At 39.5% G+C, this 6,896-nt stretch overlaps 1 long non-coding RNA gene across 1 annotated transcript; it reads right to left on the bottom strand.

Moving 5' to 3' along the window:
* Positions 1–4,706: 4,706 nt before the first annotated feature.
* LOC145424467 (uncharacterized) lies at positions 4,707–6,672 on the bottom strand. The gene is made up of 3 exons (XR_013905550.1): positions 5,417–6,672; positions 5,220–5,331; positions 4,707–5,143 (listed from the first exon to the last, which is right to left on the bottom strand). It is a non-coding gene; the product is annotated as an uncharacterized LOC145424467 (long non-coding RNA).
* Between the last annotated feature and the right edge of the window lie 224 nt (positions 6,673–6,896).

The following is a 6,896-nucleotide window of genomic DNA, read 5'->3' on the forward strand; positions in this document are numbered from 1 at the left end:
CCATTTCTAGCATTTACGTACCTTAACACCATGAACATATTTTACATTTTGTGTTTTTACATTTCAAGAAGTTATTATCGAAATTCTATGAACAAAACTGAAATAATACCCACTATAATCATGACATCATCACATTGCTTGCAAACAATAGAGTAGCATGCTAGAGTAGCAAGCACATTATAATGATAATGACATAATAATATCTAATATTAAGAACTTTCAGGGGTCTAACAGGAAACTTGCACTTCAATGGAAAATATATGCTGTAGCTAAGTTGTAACTGCAAAACCCTCTGAAACCCTACATGTAACGTGATGTGCACGTCCTCGGATCGACCAAGCCTACAGCTATTTTGATTGGCCTTTTCAGTACCGTCGATTCAGCCTGTCCATCTCCAGCTCCTTTTTTGGCCACAGTTTTTGATTTTAGCATTGAGAGAATCACGGCCATTGCCTCAATATAAAAAATATAACCAATATAATAATTCATAAATGTCAGCAAATTCCTGGAAGGAGATTGCTGAATCTACAGGAATGGATGTCAGGGTATGGTTAATAAGTGGAATAAGGACATATATGTTAGGTTACATCATAGGCTTCACAAAAGGTCTAAATCAGGCCTAAAATGTACCTCTGTGCCAAATTTGTTTGCTTAACACTGGACTGCATAAGAGATGTTTGCGCACTGTCAGGAAGACAAAGATTTCATATGTTACAATAAGATTATTAAAACAAATCACCAACAGTTTCTTTGTGGTATGAGTTCTTAAACTGACAATGTTGATTTCCCAGCTCTGTGTTTACAGAGCCACTGAGGTTTACGTCGCATGATAGAAAAAACAAAGGTTGTCACACAGCATTGGGAGCTCATAATTTTCTCACCTTTTTAAAAAAAAACCAAAAAAAAAAAAAAATTTATGTGCCCTCGTGAATCCCTTGTGTGCTTTCAGGAGCACAATGAACAGAGTCTTCTGGGCAGTTCCCAATGATGCATGGTCCTAGGGAAGTGCAGAGGGGAGCTATCTGTAATATGCGATGTGGTGCTGTGATACAACTAAACAAGTCCAAGGTCGTTCATCGGTGATTAAGAGATGCCGTCGGCTGGCGCTCTGGATTCTATTCAAGGTTTTCTTTAAACTCTTGTGGACTAATGATAAATCGATAAACGAGCAGAGGGATGATTAAACATTCCATCTTTGACTAATGACATTAAGGCCTGCGCTTCTCGTAGCATTAACACTCCTTACTCTCAGAAATGTGCCGGGCAGATTTATACCTCAAACCAACACGCACAAACATTTTAAGCAGAGCATCTATCTGCAATCACGGCGCACAAGAGGAACAGGGCTAAAGGTTCAGTAGATCAGGCTGCATATAAACGGCTCCATCTATTTTCAATTAAAAGATGCCATCGATTCAGCCCTATTGGTATGCATGGGAAAACCGCAGATGAGTGAAGAGTGTTCCTAGTTGTTTTCACTGCTGAGAAGAAAGTAAAGGGCGTCAGAGCAAATCGAGAAGCTTTGTACATACACGTCTTAACACAAATTAACCAAATTAGAAATAAATTTGTCATACTCAGGGTGGGGATTCTGGATAAAGGGAGATTAAGAGTAGCAACGCCATAAACAATGATAATCCCAGGGCTCAATAATGCAACTCACCTCCCTCTCAAAAGATGGAATACATTAGTTTGCCACTTGCGCAAAAGGAATCACTAGAAGCCTTTTCTCCCAATGAGTGAGTCAATCAGCAGCATCTGGTTCAGCGTTTCATTGTATTGTGCAATGTTATCAACATAAAAAATAAATAAATAGAATTAAAGGTGACATAACGAGAAATAATGTAAAGAAATTCCTTTAATCTGAACTCCTGCCAAAACATTTGGTATTTGGCCTAATCAGACAGTGTTTTTGAAACATTACCAATTTCACTGTTTTCTTGTACATAAATTTATTCTAGCACTTTGCAGCCACACCATCACTTACGTGTCAAAATTTTTCCCAGCATCTACCTTCATTTTGTGATTCAAGCCATCATCCCCAATCCTAATGTACATTTATTAGTGTCAAGTAATGGTAATAAGCATTTAGGGGGATGTGTGCTGATAAAACATGAATTATTCATTCTGCCAATGCGGTGTAATGCTTCACCCATCACATTAAACGGGACAGAGTAAGTATGGTTGACAACACAATGTAATTATTAATGTTCTCAATGATTTGCAATGGCAGATTAAGTAGATATATCCCCAAGCTTTACAGTGTTATCCACATGTTTATCCTCTGTTTGCAAATTGCTATTCATCACACAGTAGATGTAAGGACTTAAATGATTACAGAAAGAATAATTATTTAGTTAAAGTAATAAATATTAATATCTAATTAACAAACAAATGCGCACTCTCGTTGCTACAGTTATGCTTGATAATATCATTACAACATCAATATGGTGTACAATGTAATGGGTAGGATTTTCATGCTGCAGGTTTATTTACTTTACACTAGAGGCCTACTCTTGCAGGAATAGCAGCTTTCCCTGATACAGGGTTTGATAGATTGTTGTATGTGTTAGGGTTGGTCAGGCCATCAAGAGTGCAGCTATTTTTTTTTATCTTTTGTCAAGCTAACCTTCTTTGTCCTATGAGACCTGCCTTCCTTTGCAAAACCATTGTCCGTCATCTTCTGGCACCACCAGTATGCTCTAAACGCTAGCCATACCTTCAGAACTCCACTTTTGATTATATGCATTGTAATGTAAAGATTCCTTATTTTAGTAAATACAATGTCAGTTAAGTCAATGATTAATTTAAATTGATATTAATATTTATTCTGCTATTTGTTTTTTAAATATTTATTACTATGCAATATCTTTGGGTCTTTAATTTACAATAAAAATGCTTCCAGACACCTGTTGTTGTGATTTGTACTATATAAATATAAGTACATTTAATTGAATTTGTGGTCAAGAGTTTTTGGCTTTGTCCATAGACAGAATAAAAGATGGAGAACAACACTGACATGACCACTTGTTTTTGAAGTCATGATCAATGTTTTGTCACCCTCTTGACGTTTCAAACCAGCATTGTGAAGAGCAAGTGTTGGATCTGACTCAAACAGTATTATCATTCACTAATCTAGCCTGAACACGAGTGACCAAGAAACTAGAAATTAATCAGAAAAGTGTTTAAAGACGTCAGGGCCCAATTTCTTTTGCTTGTCATTAAAAATACTGCAGGTTTGAGGCACTTCCATGTTGGCATTAAATTTCACACCAGGGCCCTGTTTCAGGAAGCCGGTTTAGAAAACTCAGAGTGAAAAACGATACGCAGGGTTGAGTAACCCCGAACTGTCCAACTCGGAATATTCGGTTTCAGAAAGGCTGATAACAAGTAGTTCAGTCAACGCGGAGTTGCTTTAACCCCAAGTGAAGCGCGCGGACGAGGATACATAAAGCCCTGATCAGTGGAGCACAGATTAAGCGAGTCACCATGGAGACGGAGGGAAAGAAGGCGCGGTCAATGTATTTTACAGCGCTTGAGGCCGAAATTCTGATGGCAGCATATGCCGATAACATGCAAATTCCGCGGAAAAAAGTAACACAGCGACAGCTGCAAAAGAAAGTGAGCATGCATGGCAAAACATAGCCGACAGAGTCAATGCGTGAGTGTTAATATAAACATTGATCTAGGGATTTCCACCCATTTAACACGTTATTTTATCATATGTTATTTTATTTGTTATTTTATACATTTTATTTTGTGACGTGATGTGAGCGCAGGTGCAACCCAACAGGCCCCAAACGTTCCTGGCAGCAAGTAAAAATGAAATATAAAAATATAGTCCAAACAGGTAAGGTGTAATTGTATTATGAGCCATAGTGCTTGGTCTGTTTGTCCCATGTAAATCAATTGCAGTTAGAGGCTACATTAATTTCCTTTCAGTAAGCACTTATTGAAATTATCTGAGCACATTACAAGTACATATTTGCTTACTCTGTATGCTCAAATGTGGCCCGTTATAGCCAACAGAAAAAAAGCGGAGGCCCGAAAAACAGGTGGGGGTCCTCCACCACCACCACTCACAGAGGCTGAGCAGTTGGCCCTCAGCCAAAACAGTGGGCGCCCTGTGGCCGAAGGCATCTCTGCGGGGACATCCTCTGAGTCAATAACCCCGCAAGACACAAGTGCCTACATAAGGGGTAAATTCAAAATAATACATGATGTGCATACATCCTTTCTTCACAGTCACCTTTGCAGTGCGACACATTCATTTGATAAACTCTTTACCATAATGAATTATTTTGTAGTGAAGTTATTTTCCGACTGATTTTGCCTTCCCTCAGCCTTGGTTGTCTTTGAGAGCATAATGACAATGAAGTGTAAGGTGATTGGTATGTTTGTTAATTGCCATTTGGTCCCTTGTAAGTTATAAGTGACCTGTATAAACCTCATATTCTATCAGTTGATGGTGATGGTGTACTGCATCTGGTGCAGCCTCCTGTTGAGCCAGACCAACATGCAGTTGGGAGTAATACTCCACAGATTAGATGAGTTTACAGTAGAACAGCAATGTTGTTTATTTCTTTACTACAGGAAAATAATGAAGAAACATTGACAGCTGTTACAGAGGAGGAAGCAACAGAGACACTTTATGAGGTGTACATCTTTTAATACTTTGTGTACAGGAAACACAGGTGACCAATAAAGCCAGTTGAACAAAAAATCTGTTTATTCTTCTTTCAACATGTTGAGGTGATGGGTCAAAAGAAATGATTGTGACATATGGTGTCTCTGACTGCTCTTCCATCTTGTATGTCCGTGGGAGGGTCAGGATGTTCATGGTTTGGATCACTGCTGATGTCTGGTTCAGAAGGACAGTGTTCTCCTCTAATTGTGGCAATGTTGTGAAGAATCACACATGCCACAATAATGTCACATGCCCTTTCTGGGGTGACCCTGAGTCTTTGCAGGCACTGGAACCAGGCCTTAAGCATTCCGATAGTCATTTCAACTCTGGCTCTTGTCCTGCAATGAGCCAGATTATATCGCTGCTGTGGGCCCGGTTCAGGGTCAGAGTAAGGGGTAAGCAAATAGGGTAAACATGGATACCCCCTATCACCAAGCAAGTAGCCAGTGAACTCTCCTAAGACAGAAGGATACACTTCAGTTCAAATGTCCCTGAAGCAATTGGTCTTTATTTTAAAGTATTTTCAACTCACCATGTCCAAATTTTGTGCTCAGTGTACATTCACGGAATATTTGTGAGTCATGGACAGAGCCTGGCCACTTGGCTTCCACATTTGTGATAATGTTGGCAGCATCACATATGATCTTCAAAGTGCAGAGAACACAAATTAGCATCCATTACTATGATGAAATAATTTGTTAGTTTGAAATGCTACAGGGAACTATGTACCTGTACATTAATGCTGTGGAAAGACTTCCTGTTCACATAGTCTCCTTCATTTACTGAAGGAGCAATGATTGGAATGTGAGTACCATCTATACAGCCAATCACGCCTGGGAACCGTGAAAATAAATGTAAAATTTAAGTAGTAGTTCAAGTATCACCACATCATGAATTAAGTTTTGTTCATCCTGATACCTGCAATTTTGTGGCATCCCTCTTTGATAAATCTTGTGGGTCTGTGACCGGGGAACACCACAAACGAGTACAGGAGACGTTTCAGTGCAACTGTAACATTCCTGACTGCCCGACAGACGGTAGCCTTGGAAACGTGCTCAGCGTCACCAATATTATACAGAAAGCTCCCGTTTGCAAAAAACCGAAGTGCAATACAAATAATATGTACAGAACTGAGAGCATGTCCGCGATGTGTCACATGAGCAATATTAGGCCTGAGGATGTTATCCAAATAACTTATAGATTGTGCTGAGAAACGGTAACGTTCGCACAGAAAATCATCAGGAAATGATAAAATGTCCAAACGCGCTCTGATCACTCTCTCCCGGCGGAGAGCTCTGCGGAGAATTTGGGCTTCACGATCTACTGGCTCTTCAAGGAAGGGACACGCCATGTCTGACACTTCCTACTGTCAGGTTTCCGACAAAGGGGCGGAGACAGTCAGGGTTAGTTGTAGTAAACCTGCTAGGGGGCAGGTTAGCTTCACGGCGTGTGTCGTCATAGTGACTCACTCAGGCTTCAGCTGAACTCGCTTTGTGAAACCGAAAACCCAGAGTTTTCGTTAACTCAGGGTATACTTACTCAGTTTTTCCACTAAACCGGCTTCCTGAAATAGGGCCCAGGAAGCAAATCCAGCTTTTATAGTGTCTCTGTCTTTGTCTGACAAATATCAATAACAAATATAGATTCTTAGAAACAACTTAAGGCTCTTGCTTGTTTTTCTTCCCCACCAACTTCATTCTTCTATAAGCCTCAATATAAAAATAAAACAAGGTACCTAAGCTTTGCATTTGCAGCCTTCCACTTGTTGACCTTCACAAATGTGAAAAAAAGTAAAGGTCTTTCTCACAAATTTTATATTTTTCTCATGTAGTTTGTTCTTGCCATGGGAATTCTAGTTGAAGCAATAATTTAATGGAATACATAACAGTTTAGTCAGAACTACTGCCTGAATGACAGGCAGTGATATTGATAAACCTATTAATGCAATTTGTGTGTGTCTGTGTTATTCCCAGCTTTAGGTTGGTGCTATAAATACATTTTACATATTCCAACCAGTCTAACACCTTAACCCTATTTGTAGTTTAAACAGCCACTCACAAAGCAACAATCATGTGTGCGAGACCTTCTGTTTGGTGAATGCTGGAGGGCATACACGGTGTTGCAATTGACTTCTGGTTGCATGAATTGATCTGAGTTTGGTGGTGGAAACCAAAAGTAGTAACTGGACCAGTGCAATTGGCTAAAGATG

This window comes from Astatotilapia calliptera, chromosome 23 (genome assembly GCF_964374335.1).
Source record: "Astatotilapia calliptera chromosome 23, fAstCal68.1, whole genome shotgun sequence".
Classification (NCBI taxonomy): Eukaryota; Metazoa; Chordata; class Actinopteri; order Cichliformes; family Cichlidae; genus Astatotilapia; species Astatotilapia calliptera.